The sequence below is a fragment of the Ranitomeya variabilis genome, chromosome 4 (assembly GCF_051348905.1).
Source record: "Ranitomeya variabilis isolate aRanVar5 chromosome 4, aRanVar5.hap1, whole genome shotgun sequence".
Taxonomy (NCBI): domain Eukaryota; kingdom Metazoa; phylum Chordata; class Amphibia; order Anura; family Dendrobatidae; genus Ranitomeya; species Ranitomeya variabilis.
The window spans coordinates 316,084,589-316,101,682 of NC_135235.1; the positions used below are offsets into that span (position 1 = coordinate 316,084,589).

A 17,094-nucleotide genomic window follows, 5' to 3' on the forward strand; every position below is an offset into this window, starting at 1 on the left:
AGGTAAAATTTGCAGAGTACCAAAAGTACCAAAACAGCAGAAACCCCCCCCAAAGTGACCCCATTTTAGAAATTACTTCTCACAATGAATTCATATACACCACGGCATTTCATAGTCAAACATACATGGTTGAAATCATTCAGCTAGTGTCTGATACATGCTTTCTTTATCAGCTATCAGGTTCCCTTTAAATCCTCTTACAGCTAAGTGAAATGGAAATAAACAAAACAGAGGAAAAATTACAAAAAAATAATAATTTGCTCAAATGGAAAAGTTCCCATTTCTCATCTTTTTAACATTTTATTTTCTGTAGATAGTTAAGATTTTTAGGCCTTTTACATTTTCTTTAAATAATCAGTCCACGTGCTTTGTTTATTTTCTCCTTAAAATGTAAAGAATCAAGAAAAATGATGTTGCCGAAACCCAGGATCGAACCAGGTACCTTTAGATCTTCAGTCTAACGCTCTCCCATCTGAGCTATTTCGGCCAAACACAAACAGCTTTAGGAGTGCTAGACACTTGGCAAATGTCAAGCGAAACCACTGAAAGTAGATATTTTTATTTTTGCTTTGACTGGTTTTTGCAGCATGATTTCTATTTGAAACTCCTGCTATTTTGTTGTACATATTTAATAACTTTCATTAACTCTTTGTGAATGAGTAGAAAAAAACAGCAATTTTGACAGAGATTTTTTTACATTTTCAATTTGACTCCATTCATCAGGTTCATTCAAACCCTGTGTTTGTGATGGTTGCACATAAAAGACAATGTGCATGCATAATGTTACATCAAGTTTTATTTGTTATTAAATGCAAATAATTGGAGCAAAAAAGGAGACAGCAATTTAGAGAAAATATTTTAATGATTGTTAACTTTCAATGTGAAAACATTTGTCCCAAAATGTGCTGAAACTTAGATGTCAGTATTGCATGTGCATTTCAGACTTTAAAACTATGATTACCTGCTTTTTAAGCTTTTGTTTATTAAGTATTTTTATGGTCTATTGATGAATGAGGTAATCAAATATGAAATTAGACTTACCGGCAATTCAGTTTATAGAAATCTCCCAGAACAGCCCCATAGGATGTGGAGTCTCCGCCCTAATAGGGAAAGAGAACACAAAGAGTTGAAATAGTCCCGCCCCATTGACCGCCGGCAGTATTTTTATAGTGCCAAGACAGCTAACATATGCACATAAAAACTATTTCACGGTCCTAGAGTTCCGTTTATAGACGACAATTTCAGATTCACCCCAAAGACTCCCAGGTAGTGGTAACTTTGGGATCGGATTTTTTAAGGCCCATTGCTAAGTTTGGTTTGATCCCCATCTAATCAATAATTGACTGAGAATCTGTATAGTTTCATGAAAAGGTGATGTCAGAAGTGGGATTTGAACCCACGCCTCCAAGAGAGACTGCAACCTGAACGCAGCGCCTTAGACCACTCGGCCATCCTGACTTCTTGTGGATTCTGTGCCTTAACTCTTTCCAAGTTAGTCAGAAAGAAAAATATGACCAGTAATTGTCATTGAAATTTATTTTAAAATATTTAATATTATAGTTTTTATTTCAATACATTTGTTTAAACTATTAGTTATCAAGCCTATTTTGAGCTAAATGGCCAAGCCCCATTTTAAAAAAATATGACATTTATCACTGTATGCAGTAATAACTCTGGAATGCTTCTACATATCCCCGTAATTCTGAAAGTGTTTTTTGTGACACATTGTACTTTACATTAACTGTAAATTTAGGTCAATATATTTTTAGTTTTTTTCTGTGAAAATATCTAAAGTTTGTTTAAAATTTTGAAATATTAGTCATTTTTATTCTTTGACTGCTTATATCCTTAAACCAACTTGTCGCACCACACAAAAATGTAAATAAATAGCATTTTTCATATGTGTACTTTTTGTCAGCATTCACTTTCAAACCTCCTTTTATTTTGTTAGGATGTTAGAAATGTTAGATTTCTCACAAAATGCGGTGATGCACCATATTTCTTCAGAATCTACTGTTTGGCCACACAGCAGGGCTTTGAAAATAAGAGCGCTATTTGGATTTTGGAATGCAGATTTTGCAAGAATAGTTTGCAGGTAAAATTTGCAGAGTACCAAAAGTACCAAAACAGCAGAAACCCCCCCCAAAGTGACCCCATTTTAGAAATTACTTCTCACAATGAATTCATATACACCACAGCATTTCATAGTCAAACATACATGGTTGAAATCATTCAGCTAGTGTCTGATACATGATTTCTTTATCAGCTATCAGGTTCCCTTTAAATCCTCTTACAGCTAAGTGAAATGGAAATAAACAAAACAGAGGAAAAATTACAAAAAAAATAATAATTTGCTCAAATGGAAAAGTTCCCATTTCTCATCTTTTTAACATTTTATTTTCTGTAGATAGTTAAGATTTTTAGGCCTTTTACATTTTCTTTAAATAATCAGTCCACGTGCTTTGTTTATTTTCTCCTTAAAATGTAAAGAATCAAGAAAAATGATGTTGCCGAAACCCGGGATCGAACCAGGGACCTTTAGATCTTCAGTCTAACGCTCTCCCATCTGAGCTATTTCGGCCAAACACAAACAGCTTTAGGAGTGCTAGACACTTGGCAAATGTCAAGCGAAACCCCTGAAAGTAGATATTTTTATTTTTGCTTTGACTGGTTTTTGCAGCATGATTTCTATTTGAAACTCCTGCTATTTTGTTGTACATATTTAATAACTTTCATTAACTCTTTGTGAATGAGTAGAAAAAAACAGCAATTTTGACAGAGATTTTTTTACATTTTCAATTTGACTCCATTCATCAGGTTCATTCAAACCCTGTGTTTGTGATGGTTGCACATAAAAGACAATGTGCATGCATAATGTTACATCAAGTTTTATTTGTTATTAAATGCAAATAATTGGAGCAAAAAAGGAGACAACAATTTAGAGAAAATATTTTAATGATTGTTAACTTTCAATGTGAAAACATTTGTCCCAAAATGTGCTGAAACTTAGATGTCAGTATTGCATGTGCATTTCAGACTTTAAAACTATGATTACCTGCTTTTTAAGCTTTTGTTTATTAAGTATTTTTATGGTCTATTGATGAATGAGGTAATCAAATATGAAATTAGACTTACCGGCAATTCAGTTTATAGAAATCTCCCAGAACAGCCCCATAGGATGTGGAGTCTCCGCCCTAATAGGGAAAGAGAACACAAAGAGTTGAAATAGTCCCGCCCCATTGACCGCCGGCAGTATTTTTATAGTGCCAAGACAGCTAACATATGCACATAAAAACTATTTCACGGTCCTAGAGTTCCGTTTATAGACGACAATTTCAGATTCACCCCAAAGACTCCCAGGTAGTGTTAACTTTGGGATCGGATTTTTTAAGGCCCATTGCTAAGTTTGGTTTGATCCCCATCTAATCAATAATTGACTGAGAATCTGTATAGTTTCATGAAAAGGTGATGTCAGAAGTGGGATTTGAACCCACGCCTCCAAGAGAGACTGCAACCTGAACGCAGCGCCTTAGACCACTCGGCCATCCTGACTTCTTGTGGATTCTGTGCCTTAACTCTTTCCAAGTTAGTCAGAAAAAAAAAATATGACCAGTAATTGTCATTGAAAATTATTTTAAAATATTTAATATTATAGTTTTTATTTCAATACATTTGTTTAAACTATTAGTTATCAAGCCTATTTTGAGCTAAATGGCCAAGCCCCATTTTAAAAAAATATGACATTTATCTCTGTATGCAGTAATAACTCTGGAATGCTTCTACATATCCCCGTAATTCTGAAAGTGTTTTTTGTGACACATTGTACTTTACATTAACTGTAAATTTAGGTCAATATATTTTTAGTTTTTTTCTGTGAAAATATCTAAAGTTTGTTTAAAATTTTGAAATATTAGTCATTTTTATTCTTTGACTGCTTATATCCTTAAACCAACTTGTCGCACCACACAAAAATGTAAATAAATAGCATTTTTCATATGTGTACTTTTTGTCAGCATTCACTTTCAAACCTCCTTTTATTTTGTTAGGATGTTAGAAATGTTAGATTTCTCACAAAATGCGGTGATGCACCATATTTCTTCAGAATCTACTGTTTGGCCACACAGCAGGGCTTTGAAAATAAGAGCGCTATTTGGATTTTGGAATGCAGATTTTGCAAGAATAGTTTGCAGGTAAAATTTGCAGAGTACAAAAAGTACCAAAACAGCAGAAACCCCCCCAAAGTGACCCCATTTTAGAAATTACTTCTCACAATGAATTCATATACACCACAGCATTTCATAGTCAAACATACATGGTTGAAATCATTCAGCTAGTGTCTGATACATGCTTTCTTTATCAGCTATCAGGTTCCCTTTAAATCCTCTTACAGCTAAGTGAAATGGAAATAAACAAAACAGAGGAAAAATTACAAAAAAATAATAATTTGCTCAAATGGAAAAGTTCCTATTTCTCATCTTTTTAACATTTTATTTTCTGTAGATAGTTAAGATTTTTAGGCCTTTTACATTTTCTTTAAATAATCAGTCCACGTGCTTTGTTTATTTTCTCCTTAAAATGTAAAGAATCAAGAAAAATGATGTTGCCGAAACCCCGGGATCGAACCAGGGACCTTTAGATCTTCAGTCTAATGCTCTCCCATCTGAGCTATTTCGGCCAAACACAATCAACTTTAGGAGTGCTAGACACTTGGCAAATGTCAAGCGAAACCCCTGAAAGTAGATATTTTTATTTTTGCTTTGACTGGTTTTTGCAGCATGATTTCTATTTGAAACTCCTGCTAATTTGTTGTACATATTTAATAACTTTCATTAACTCTTTGTGAATGAGTAGAAAAAAACAGCAATTTTGACAGAGATTTTTTTACATTTTCAATTTGACTCCATTCATCAGGTTCATTCAAACCCTGTGTTTGTGAGACAGGTGATGGTTGCACATAAAAGACAATGTGCATGCATAATGTTACATCAAGTTTTATTTGTTATTAAATGCAAATAATTGGAGCAAAAAAGGAGACAACAATTTAGAGAAAATATTTTAATGATTGTTAACTTTCAATGTGAAAACATTTGTCCCAAAATGTGCTGAAACTTAAATGTCAGTATCGCATGTGCATTTCAGACTTTAAAACTATGATTACCTGCTTTTTAAGCTTTTGTTTATTAAGTATTTTTATGGTCTATTGATGAATGAGGTAATCAAATATGAAATTAGACTTACCGGCAATTCAGTTTATAGAAATCTCCCAGAACAGCCCCATAGGATGTGGAGTCTCCGCCCTAATAGGGAAAGAGAACACAAAGAGTTGAAATAGTCACGCCACATTGACCGCCCGCAGTATTTTTATAGTGCCAAGACAGCTAACATATGCACATAAAAACTATTTCACAGTCCTAGAGTTCCGTTTATAGACGACAATTTCAGATTCACCCCAAAGACTCCCAGGTAGTGGTAACTTTGGGATCGGATTTTTTAAGGCCCATTGCTAAGTTTGGTTTGATCCCCATCTAATCAATAATTGACTGAGAATCTGTATAGTTTCATGAAAAGGTGATGTTAGAAGTGGGATTTGAACCCACGCCTCCAAGAGAGACTGCGACCTGAACGCAACGCCTGAGACCACTCGGCCATCCTGACTTCTTGTGGATTCTGTGCCTTAACTCTTTCCAAGTTAGTCAGAAGAAATATGACCAGTAATTGTCATTGAAAATTATTTGAAAATATTTAATATTACAGTTTTTATTTCAATACATTTGTTTAAACTATTAGTTATCAAGCCTATTTTGAGCTAAATGGCCAAGCCCCATTTTAAAAAAATATGACTTTTATCACTGTATGCAGTAATAACTCTGGAATGCTTCTACATATCCCCGTAATTCTGAAAGTGTTTTTTGTGACACATTGTACTTTACATTAACTGTAAATTTAGGTCAATATATTTTTAGTTTTTTTCTGTGAAAATATCTAAATTTTGTTTAAAATTTTGAAATATTAGTCATTTTTATTCTTTGACTGCTTATATCCTTAAACCAACTTGTCGCACCACACAAAAATGTAAATAAATAGCATTTTTCATATGTGTACTTTTTGTCAGCATTCACTTTCAAACCTCCTTTTATTTTGTTAGGATGTTAGAAATGTTAGATTTCTCACAAAATGCGGTGATGCACCATATTTCTTCAGAATCTACTGTTTGGCCACACAGCAGGGCTTTGAAAATAAGAGCGCTATTTGGATTTTGGAATGCAGATTTTGCAAGAATAGTTTGCAGGTAAAATTTGCAGAGTACCAAAAGTACCAAAACAGCAGAAACCCCCCCCAAAGTGACCCCATTTTAGAAATTACTTCTCACAATGAATTCATATACACCACAGCATTTCATAGTCAAACATACATGGTTGAAATCATTCAGCTAGTGTCTGATACATGCTTTCTTTATCAGCTATCAGGTTCCCTTTAAATCCTCTTACAGCTAAGTGAAATGGAAATAAACAAAACAGAGGAAAAATTACAAAAAAATAATAATTTGCTCAAATGGAAAAGTTCCCATTTCTCATCTTTTTAACATTTTATTTTCTGTAGATAGTTAAGATTTTTAGGCCTTTTACATTTTCTTTAAATAATCAGTCCACGTGCTTTGTTTATTTTCTCCTTAAAATGTAAAGAATCAAGAAAAATGATGTTGCCGAAACCCGGGATCGAACCAGGGACCTTTAGATCTTCAGTCTAACGCTCTCCCATCTGAGCTATTTCGGCCAAACACAAACAGCTTTAGGAGTGCTAGACACTTGGCAAATGTCAAGCGAAACCCCTGAAAGTAAATATTTTTATTTTTGCTTTGACTGGTTTTTGCAGCATGATTTCTATTTGAAACTCCTGCTATTTTGTTGTACATATTTAATAACTTTCATTAACTCTTTGTGAATGAGTAGAAAAAAACATGCAAATTGCCTCTTCTGAGAAAAAGAGGACTTAAACTCTACAGCGCCACCTATTGGAAGTAGCGATCCTACAAGTCACAATCAACCCTTTAACGAGTCGTGCAATATGACTTAGGATAAAAGCCAAATCAGTATCTCAATTCGCAGACACGGTGTTTCGGGCTGTTGGCCCTCGTCAGTGCGAAGCATGAGAACTGATTTGGCTAGGTGAGAGGCTCTGGACATGGGGTCTAAGGGGTATCGTTTCTCCTTATGGAGAGTGACATACCATCTCTGGCTTGTCAAGGTAAGGAGGCTTATTTGCCGTACAATGCTCCTCTAGGAATTTAAATATGCAAATTGCCTCTTCTGAGAAAAAGAGGACTTAAACTCTACAGCGCCACCTATTGGAAGTAGCGATCCTACAAGTCACAATCAACCCTTTAACGAGTCGTGCAATATGACTTAGGATAAAAGCTAAATCAGTATCTCAATTCGCAGACACGGTGTTTCGGGCTGTTGGCCCTCGTCAGTGCGAAGCATGAGAACTGATTTGGCTAGGTGAGAGGCTCTGGACATGGGGTCTAAGGGGTATCGTTTCTCCTTATGGAGAGTGACATACCATCTCTGGCTTGTCAAGGTAAGGAGGCTTATTTGCCGTACAATGCTCCTCTAGGAATTTAAATATACAAATTGCCTCTTCTGAGAAAAAGAGGACTTAAACTCTACAGCGCCACCTATTGGAAGTAGCGATCCTACAAGTCACAATCAACCCTTTAACGAGTCGTGCAATATGACTTAGGATAAAAGCCAAATCAGTATCTCAATTCGCAGACACGGTGTTTCGGGCTGTTGGCCCTCGTCAGTGCGAAGCATGAGAACTGATTTGGCTAGGTGAGAGGCTCTGGACATGGGGTCTAAGGGGTATCGTTTCTCCTTATGGAGAGTGACATACCATCTCTGGCTTGTCAAGGTAAGGAGGCTTATTTGCCGTACAATGCTCCTCTAGGAATTTAAATATGCAAATTGCCTCTTCTGAGAAAAAGAGGACTTAAACTCTACAGCGCCACCTATTGGAAGTAGCGATCCTACAAGTCACAATCAACCCTTTAACGAGTCGTGCAATATGACTTAGGATAAAAGCCAAATCAGTATCTCAATTCGCAGACACGGTGTTTCGGGCTGTTGGCCCTCGTCAGTGCGAAGCATGAGAACTGATTTGGCTAGGTGAGAGGCTCTGGACATGGGGTCTAAGGGGTATCGTTTCTCCTTATGGAGAGTGACATACCATCTCTGGCTTGTCAAGGTAAGGAGGCTTATTTGCCGTACAATGCTCCTCTAGGAATTTAAATATGCAAATTGCCTCTTCTGAGAAAAAGAGGACTTAAACTCTACAGCGCCACCTATTGGAAGTAGCGATCCTACAAGTCACAATCAACCCTTTAACGAGTCGTGCAATATGACTTAGGATAAAAGCCAAATCAGTATCTCAATTCGCAGACACGGTGTTTCGGGCTGTTGGCCCTCGTCAGTGCGAAGCATGAGAACTGATTTGGCTAGGTGAGAGGCTCTGGACATGGGGTCTAAGGGGTATCGTTTCTCCTTATGGAGAGTGACATACCATCTCTGGCTTGTCAAGGTAAGGAGGCTTATTTGCCGTACAATGCTCCTCTAGGAATTTAAATATGCAAATTGCCTCTTCTGAGAAAAAGAGGACTTAAACTCTACAGCGCCACCTATTGGAAGTAGCGATCCTACAAGTCACAATCAACCCTTTAACGAGTCGTGCAATATGACTTAGGATAAAAGCCAAATCAGTATCTCAATTCGCAGACACGGTGTTTCGGGCTGTTGGCCCTCGTCAGTGCGAAGCATGAGAACTGATTTGGCTAGGTGAGAGGCTCTGGACATGGGGTCTAAGGGGTATCGTTTCTCCTTATGGAGAGTGACATACCATCTCTGGCTTGTCAAGGTAAGGAGGCTTATTTGCCGTACAATGCTCCTCTAGGAATTTAAATATGCAAATTGCCTCTTCTGAGAAAAAGAGGACTTAAACTCTACAGCGCCACCTATTGGAAGTAGCGATCCTACAAGTCACAATCAACCCTTTAACGAGTCGTGCAATATGACTTAGGATAAAAGCCAAATCAGTATCTCAATTCGCAGACACGGTGTTTCGGGCTGTTGGCCCTCGTCAGTGCGAAGCATGAGAACTGATTTGGCTAGGTGAGAGGCTCTGGACATGGGGTCTAAGGGGTATCGTTTCTCCTTATGGAGAGTGACATACCATCTCTGGCTTGTCAAGGTAAGGAGGCTTATTTGCCGTACAATGCTCCTCTAGGAATTTAAATATGCAAATTGCCTCTTCTGAGAAAAAGAGGACTTAAACTCTACAGCGCCACCTATTGGAAGTAGCGATCCTACAAGTCACAATCAACCCTTTAACGAGTCGTGCAATATGACTTAGGATAAAAGCCAAATCAGTATCTCAATTCGCTGACACGGTGTTTCGGGCTGTTGGCCCTCGTCAGTGCGAAGCATGAGAACTGATTTGGCTAGGTGAGAGGCTCTGGACATGGGGTCTAAGGGGTATCGTTTCTCCTTATGGAGAGTGACATACCATCTCTGGCTTGTCAAGGTAAGGAGGCTTATTTGCCGTACAATGCTCCTCTAGGAATTTAAATATGCAAATTGCCTCTTCTGAGAAAAAGAGGACTTAAACTCTACAGCGCCACCTATTGGAAGTAGCGATCCTACAAGTCACAATCAACCCTTTAACGAGTCGTGCAATGTGACTTAGGATAAAAGCCAAATCAGTATCTCAATTCGCAGACACGGTGTTTCGGGCTGTTGGCCCTCGTCAGTGCGAAGCATGAGAACTGATTTGGCTAGGTGAGAGGCTCTGGACATGGGGTCTAAGGGGTATCGTTTCTCCTTATGGAGAGTGACATACCATCTCTTTTTCTCAGAAGAGGCAATTTGCATATTTAAATTCCTAGAGGAGCATTGTACGGCAAATAAGCCTCCTTACCTTGACAAGCCAGAGATGGTATGTCACTCTCCATAAGGAGAAACGATACCCCTTAGACCCTAGAAAAAAACAGCAATTTTGACAGAGATTTTTTTACATTTTCAATTTGACTCCATTCATCAGGTTCATTCAAACCCTGTGTTTGTGATGGTTGCACATAAAAGACAATGTGCATGCATAATGTTACATCAAGTTTTATTTGTTATTAAATGCAAATAATTGGAGCAAAAAAGGAGACAACAATTTAGAGAAAATATTTTAATGATTGTTAACTTTCAATGTGAAAACATTTGTCCCAAAATGTGCTGAAACTTAGATGTCAGTATCGCATGTGCATTTCAGACTTTAAAACTATGATTACCTGCTTTTTAAGCTTTTGTTTATTAAGTATTTTTATGGTCTATTGATGAATGAGGTAATCAAATATGAAATTAGACTTACCGGCAATTCAGTTTATAGAAATCTCCCAGAACAGCCCCATAGGATGTGGAGTCTCCGCCCTAATAGGGAAAGAGAACACAAAGAGTTGAAATAGTCCCGCCCCATTGACCGCCCGCAGTATTTTTATAGTGCCAAGACAGCTAACATATGCACATAAAAACTATTTCACGGTCCTAGAGTTCCGTTTATAGACGACAATTTCAGACTCACCCCAAAGACTCCCAGGTAGTGGTAACTTTGGGATCGGATTTTTTAAGGCCCATTGCTAAGTTTGGTTTGATACCCATCTAATCAATAATTGACTGAGAATCTGTATAGTTTCATGAAAAGGTGATGTCAGAAGTGGGATTTGAACCCACGCCTCCAAGAGAGACTGCGACCTGAACGCAGCGCCTTAGACCACTCGGCCATCCTGACTTCTTGTGGATTCTGTGCCTTAACTCTTTCCAAGTTAGTCAGAAGAAATATGACCAGTAATTGTCATTGAAAATTATTTTAAAATATTTAATATTATAGTTTTTATTTCAATACATTTGTTTAAACTATTAGTTATCAAGCCTATTTTGAGCTAAATGGCCAAGCCCCATTTTAAAAAAATATGACTTTTATCACTGTATGCAGTAATAACTCTGGAATGCTTCTACATATCCCCGTAATTCTGAAAGTGTTTTTTGTGACACATTGTACTTTACATTAACTGTAAATTTAGGTCAATATATTTTTAGTTTTTTTCTGTGAAAATATCTAAAGTTTGTTTAAAATTTTGAAATATTAGTCATTTTTATTCTTTGACTGCTTATATCCTTAAACCAACTTGTCGCACCACACAAAAATGTAAATAAATAGCATTTTTCATATGTGTACTTTTTGTCAGCATTCACTTTCAAACCTCCTTTTATTTTGTTAGGATGTTAGAAATGTTAGATTTCTCACAAAATGCAGTGATGCACCATATTTCTTCAGAATCTACTGTTTGGCCACACAGCAGGGCTTTGAAAATAAGAGCGCTATTTGGATTTTGGAATGCAGATTTTGCAAGAATAGTTTGCAGGTAAAATTTGCAGAGTACCAAAAGTACCAAAACAGCAGAAACCCCCCCCAAAGTGACCCCATTTTAGAAATTACTTCTCACAATGAATTCATATACACCACAGCATTTCATAGTCAAACATACATGGTTGAAATCATTCAGCTAGTGTCTGATACATGCTTTCTTTATCAGCTATCAGGTTCCCTTTAAATCCTCTTACAGCTAAGTGAAATGGAAATAAACAAAACAGAGAAAAATTACAAAAAAATAATAATTTGCTCAAATGGAAAAGTTCCCATTTCTCATCTTTTTAACATTTTATTTTCTGTAGATAGTTAAGATTTTTAGGCCTTTTACATTTTCTTTAAATAATCAGTCCACGTGCTTTGTTTATTTTCTCCTTAAAATGTAAAGAATCAAGAAAAATGATGTTGCCGAAACCCGGGATCGAACCAGGGACCTTTAGATCTTCAGTCTAACGCTCTCCCATCTGAGCTATTTCGGCCAAACACAAACAGCTTTAGGAGTGCTAGACACTTGGCAAATGTCAAGCGAAACCCCTGAAAGTAGATATTTTTATTTTTGCTTTGACTGGTTTTTGCAGCATGATTTCTATTTGAAACTCCTGCTATTTTGTTGTACATATTTAATAACTTTCATTAACTCTTTGTGAATGAGTAGAAAAAAACAGCAATTTTGACAGAGATTTTTTTACATTTTCAATTTGACTCCATTCATCAGGTTCATTCAAATCCTGTGTTTGTGAGACAGGTGATGGTTGCACATAAAAGACAATGTGCATGCATAATGTTACATCAAGTTTTATTTGTTATTAAATGCAAATAATTGGAGCAAAAAAGGAGACAACAATTTAGAGAAAATATTTTAATGATTGTTAACTTTCAATGTGAAAACATTTGTTCCAAAATGTGCTGAAACTTAGATGTCAGTATCGCATGTGCATTTCAGACTTTAAAACTATGATTACCTGCTTTTTAAGCTTTTGTTTATTAAGTATTTTTATGGTCTATTGATGAATGAGGTAATCAAATATGAAATTAGACTTACCGGCAATTCAGTTTATAGAAATCTCCCAGAACAGCCCCATAGGATGTGGAGTCTCCGCCCTAATAGGGAAAGAGAACACAAAGAGTTGAAATAGTCACGCCCCATTGACCGCCCGCAGTATTTTTATAGTGCCAAGACAGCTAACATATGCACATAAAAACTATTTCACGGTCCTAGAGTTCCGTTTATAGACGACAATTTCAGATTCACCCCAAAGACTCCCAGGTAGTGGTAACTTTGGGATCGGATTTTTTAAGGCCCATTGCTAAGTTTGGTTTGATCCCCATCTAATCAATAATTGACTGAGAATCTGTATAGTTTCATGAAAAGGTGATGTCAGAAGTGGGATTTGAACCCACGCCTCCAAGAGAGACTGCAACCTGAACGCAGCGCCTTAGACCACTCGGCCATCCTGACTTGTTGTGGATTTTGTGCCTTAACTCTTTCCAAGTTAGTCAGAAGAAATATGACCAGTAACCAGTGAATATGACCAGTAAAATGGGGTCACTTTTGGGGGGTTTCTGCTGTTTAGGCACATCAGGGGCTCTCCAAACGCGACATGGCGTCCGATCTCAATTCCAGTCAATTTTGCATTGAAAAATCAAATGGCGCTCCTTTGCTTCCGAGCTCAGCCATGCGCCCAAACAGTGGTTTACCCCCACATATAGGGTGTCGGCGTACTCAAGACAAATTGTACAACAGCTTCTGGGGTCCATTTTCTCCTGTTACCCTTGGTAAAATAAAAATTTGGAGGCAAAAAGATCATTTTTGTAGAAAAAATGCGATTTTTTTTTTTCACGGCTCTACGTTATAAACTTCTGTGAAGCACCTGGGGGTTTAAAGTGCTCACCACACATCTAGATAAGTTCCTTAAGGGGTCTAGTTTCCAAAATGGTGTCATATGTGGGGGGTCTCTACTGTTTAGGCACATCAGCGGCTCTCCAAACGTGACATGGCGTCCGATCTCAATTCCAGCCAATTCTACATTGAAAAAGTAAAACGACACTCCTTCTCTTCCAAGCTCTGCGGTGCGCCCAAACAGTGGTTTACCCCCATATATGGGGTATCGACGTACTCAGGAGAAATTGCACAACAACTTTTGTGGTCTAATTTCTCCTGTTACCCTTGTGAAAATAAAAATTTGGGGGCAAAAAGATCATTTTTGTAGAAAAAATGAGATTTTTTATTTTCACGGCTCTACGTTATAAACCCTAACTCTAACCCTAACTCTAACCCTAACCCTAACCCTAATTTTAGCCCCAACTTGTCTTCTCCTTCCGGCCGGCAGATGGCAGCAGATGGCGGGCGCACTGCGCATGCGCCCGCCATGATGAAAAAGCCGGCTGGCAGGAGAAGACAGAAGAGGACCCAGGGACCCCGGGTGAGTATGATAGGGTCCCCGAATCCCCCTATTTCTCTGTCCTCTGATGTGCGATCACATCAGAGGACAGAGAAATAACTGATCGCTTTTTTTTTTTTTTTTTTTGCGGTCGCCAGTAAACTGTTAATTACCGGCGATCGCAAAGCAGGGGTCGGTGCAAACCGACCCCGATCATGTTCTTTGGGGTCTCGGCTACCCCCGACAGCCGAGACCCCAAAGAACATCCGGGTGCCGGGCGGCGGCCGCCATTTTTTCCCGGAAAAAAGATGGCGGCGCCCATGGGGAGACACGAGGAGCACCGGGGGAGGTAGGTAAGTATTGGGGGGCTATTGGGGGCCATCGGGGACCACATTTCTCTGTCCTCCGATGTGCGATCACATCGGAGGACAGAGAAATTAAATGGCAAATCGCGTTTTTTTTTTTGTTGCGACCGCCGGTAAACGGTTAATTACCGGCGATCGCAACTCGGGGGTCGGTAAAAACCCCCCGAATCATGTTCTCTGGGGTCTCGGCTACCCTCGGCAACCGAGACCCCAGAGAAAATCCGACTCTGGGGGGCGCTATTCACTTTTTCCATGGCTGTGGATTAAGTACCCTTAGCGGCCGCCGTTAAAAGGCGTATCGGCGGTCGTTAAGGGGTTAAATAATCAGACCACGTGCTTTGTTTATTTTCTCCTTAAAATGTAAAGAATCAAGAAAAATGATGTTGCCGAAACCCGGGATCGAACCAGGGACCTTTAGATCTTCAGTCTAATGCTCTCCCATCTGAGCTATTTCGGCCAAACACAAACAACTTTGGGAGTGCTAGACACTTGGCAAATGTCAAGCGAAACCCCTGAAAGTAGATATTTTTATTTTTGCTTTGACTGGTTTTTGCAGCATGATTTCTATTTGAAACTCCTGCTATTTTGTTGTACATATTTAATAACTTTCATTAACTCTTTGTGAATGAGTAGAAAAAAACAGCAATTTTGACAGAGATTTTTTTACATTTTCAATTTGACTCCATTCATCAGGTTCATTCAAACCCTGTGTTTGTGAGACAGGTGATGGTTGCACATAAAAGACAATGTGCATGCATAATGTTACATCAAGTTTTATTTGTTATTAAATGCAAATAATTGGAGCAAAAAAGGAGACAACAATTTAGAGAAAATATTTTAATGATTGTTAACTTTCAATGTGAAAACATTTGTCCCAAAATGTGCTGAAACTTAGATGTCAGTATCGCATGTGCATTTCAGACTTTAAAACTATGATTACCTGCTTTTTAAGCTTTTGTTTATTAAGTATTTTTATGGTCTATTGATGAATGAGGTAATCAAATATGAAATTAGACTTACCGGCAATTCAGTTTATAGAAATCTCCCAGAACAGCCCCATAGGATGTGGAGTCTCCGCCCTAATAGGGAAAGAGAACACAAAGAGTTGAAATAGTCCCGCCCCATTGACCGCCCGCAGTATTTTTATAGTGCCAAGACAGCTAACATATGCACATAAAAACTATTTCACGGTCCTAGAGTTCCGTTTATAGACGACAATTTCAGACTCACCCTAAAGACTCCCAGGTAGTGGTAACTTTGGGATCGGATTTTTTAAGGCCCATTGCTAAGTTTGGTTTGATCCCCATCTAATCAATAATTGACTGAGAATCTGTATAGTTTTATGAAAGGGTGATGTCAGAAGTGGGATTTGAACCCACGCCTCCAAGAAAGACTGCGACCTGAACGCAGCGCCTTAGACCACTCAGCCATCCTGACTTCTTGTGGATTCTGTGCCTTAACTCTTTCCAAGTTAGTCAGAAGAAATATGACCAGTAATTGTCATTGAAAATTATTTTAAAATATTTAATATTACAGTTTTTATTTCAATACATTTGTTTAAACTATTAGTTATCAAGCCTATTTTGAGCTAAATGGCAAAGCCCCATTTTAAAAAAATATGACCTTTATCACTGTATGCAGTAATAACTCTGGAATGCTTCTACATATCCCCGTAATTCTGAAAGTGTTTTTTGTGACACATTGTACTTTACATTAACTGTAAATTTAGGTCAATATATTTTTAGTTTTTTTCTGTGAAAATATCTAAAGTTTGTTTAAAATTTTGAAATATTAGTCATTTTTATTCTTTGACTGCTTATATCCTTAAACCAACTTGTCGCACCACACAAAAATGTAAATAAATAGCATTTTTCATATGTGTACTTTTTGTCAGCATTCACTTTCAAACCTCCTTTTATTTTGTTAGGATGTTAGAAATGTTAGATTTCTCACAAAATGCGGTGATGCACCATATTTCTTCAGAATCTACTGTTTAGCCACACAGCAGGGCTTTGAAAATAAGAGCGCTATTTGGATTTTGGAATGCAGATTTTGCAAGAATAGTTTGCAGGTAAAATTTGCAGAGTACCAAAAGTACCAAACCAGCAGAACCCCCCCCCCAAAGTGACCCCATTTTAGAAATTACTTCTCACAATGAATTCATATACACCACGGCATTTCATAGTCAAACATACATGGTTGAAATCATTCAGCTAGTGTCTGATACATGCTTTCTTTATCAGCTATCAGGTTCCCTTTAAATCCTCTTACAGCTAAGTGAAATGGAAATTAACAAAACAGAGGAAAAATTACAAAAAAATAATAATTTGCTCAAATGGAAAAGTTCCCATTTCTCATCTTTTTAACATTTTATTTTCTGTAGATAGTTAAGATTTTTAGGCCTTTTACATTTTCTTTAAATAATCAGTCCACGTGCTTTGTTTATTTTCTCCTTAAAATGTAAAGAATCAAGAAAAATGATGTTGCCGAAACCCGGGATCAAACCAGGGACCTTTAGATCTTCAGTCTAACGCTCTCCCATCTGAGCTATTTCGGCCAAACACAAACAGCTTTAGGAGTGCTAGACACTTGGCAAATGTCAAGCGAAACCCCTGAAAGTAGATATTTTTATTTTTGCTTTGACTGGTTTTTGCAGCATGATTTCTATTTGAAACTCCTGCTAATTTGTTGTACATATTTAATAACTTTCATTAACTCTTTGTGAATGAGTAGAAAAAAACAGCAATTTTGACAGAGATTTTTTTACATTTTCAATTTGACTCCATTCATCAGGTTCATTCAAACCCTGTGTTTGTGAGACAGGTGATGGTTGCACATAAAAGACAATGTGCATGCATAATGTTACATCAAGTTTTATTTGT

At 37.5% G+C, this 17,094-nt stretch overlaps 11 non-coding genes across 11 annotated transcripts; all 11 read right to left on the bottom strand.

The window, feature by feature from the left end:
* Positions 1–1,375: 1,375 nt before the first annotated feature.
* TRNAL-CAG (transfer RNA leucine (anticodon CAG)) lies at positions 1,376–1,458 on the bottom strand. Its single transcript has one exon. It is a non-coding gene; the product is annotated as a tRNA-Leu (tRNA).
* A 1,050-nt stretch (positions 1,459–2,508) lies between these two features.
* Positions 2,509–2,581, bottom strand: TRNAF-GAA (transfer RNA phenylalanine (anticodon GAA)). Its single transcript has one exon. It is a non-coding gene; the product is annotated as a tRNA-Phe (tRNA).
* Positions 2,582–3,469: 888 nt separating this feature from the next.
* On the bottom strand, positions 3,470–3,552 carry TRNAL-CAG (transfer RNA leucine (anticodon CAG)). Its single transcript has one exon. It is a non-coding gene; the product is annotated as a tRNA-Leu (tRNA).
* Positions 3,553–4,601: 1,049 nt separating this feature from the next.
* On the bottom strand, positions 4,602–4,675 carry TRNAF-GAA (transfer RNA phenylalanine (anticodon GAA)). The gene has a single exon. It is a non-coding gene; the product is annotated as a tRNA-Phe (tRNA).
* Positions 4,676–6,701: 2,026 nt separating this feature from the next.
* Positions 6,702–6,774, bottom strand: TRNAF-GAA (transfer RNA phenylalanine (anticodon GAA)). The gene has a single exon. It is a non-coding gene; the product is annotated as a tRNA-Phe (tRNA).
* Positions 6,775–10,744: 3,970 nt separating this feature from the next.
* TRNAL-CAG (transfer RNA leucine (anticodon CAG)) lies at positions 10,745–10,827 on the bottom strand. Its single transcript has one exon. It is a non-coding gene; the product is annotated as a tRNA-Leu (tRNA).
* A 1,045-nt stretch (positions 10,828–11,872) lies between these two features.
* Positions 11,873–11,945, bottom strand: TRNAF-GAA (transfer RNA phenylalanine (anticodon GAA)). Its single transcript has one exon. It is a non-coding gene; the product is annotated as a tRNA-Phe (tRNA).
* Positions 11,946–12,842: 897 nt separating this feature from the next.
* Positions 12,843–12,925, bottom strand: TRNAL-CAG (transfer RNA leucine (anticodon CAG)). The gene has a single exon. It is a non-coding gene; the product is annotated as a tRNA-Leu (tRNA).
* A 1,671-nt stretch (positions 12,926–14,596) lies between these two features.
* Positions 14,597–14,669, bottom strand: TRNAF-GAA (transfer RNA phenylalanine (anticodon GAA)). The gene has a single exon. It is a non-coding gene; the product is annotated as a tRNA-Phe (tRNA).
* An 897-nt stretch (positions 14,670–15,566) lies between these two features.
* Positions 15,567–15,649, bottom strand: TRNAL-CAG (transfer RNA leucine (anticodon CAG)). The gene has a single exon. It is a non-coding gene; the product is annotated as a tRNA-Leu (tRNA).
* Positions 15,650–16,696: 1,047 nt separating this feature from the next.
* Positions 16,697–16,769, bottom strand: TRNAF-GAA (transfer RNA phenylalanine (anticodon GAA)). Its single transcript has one exon. It is a non-coding gene; the product is annotated as a tRNA-Phe (tRNA).
* Positions 16,770–17,094: the final 325 nt, after the last annotated feature.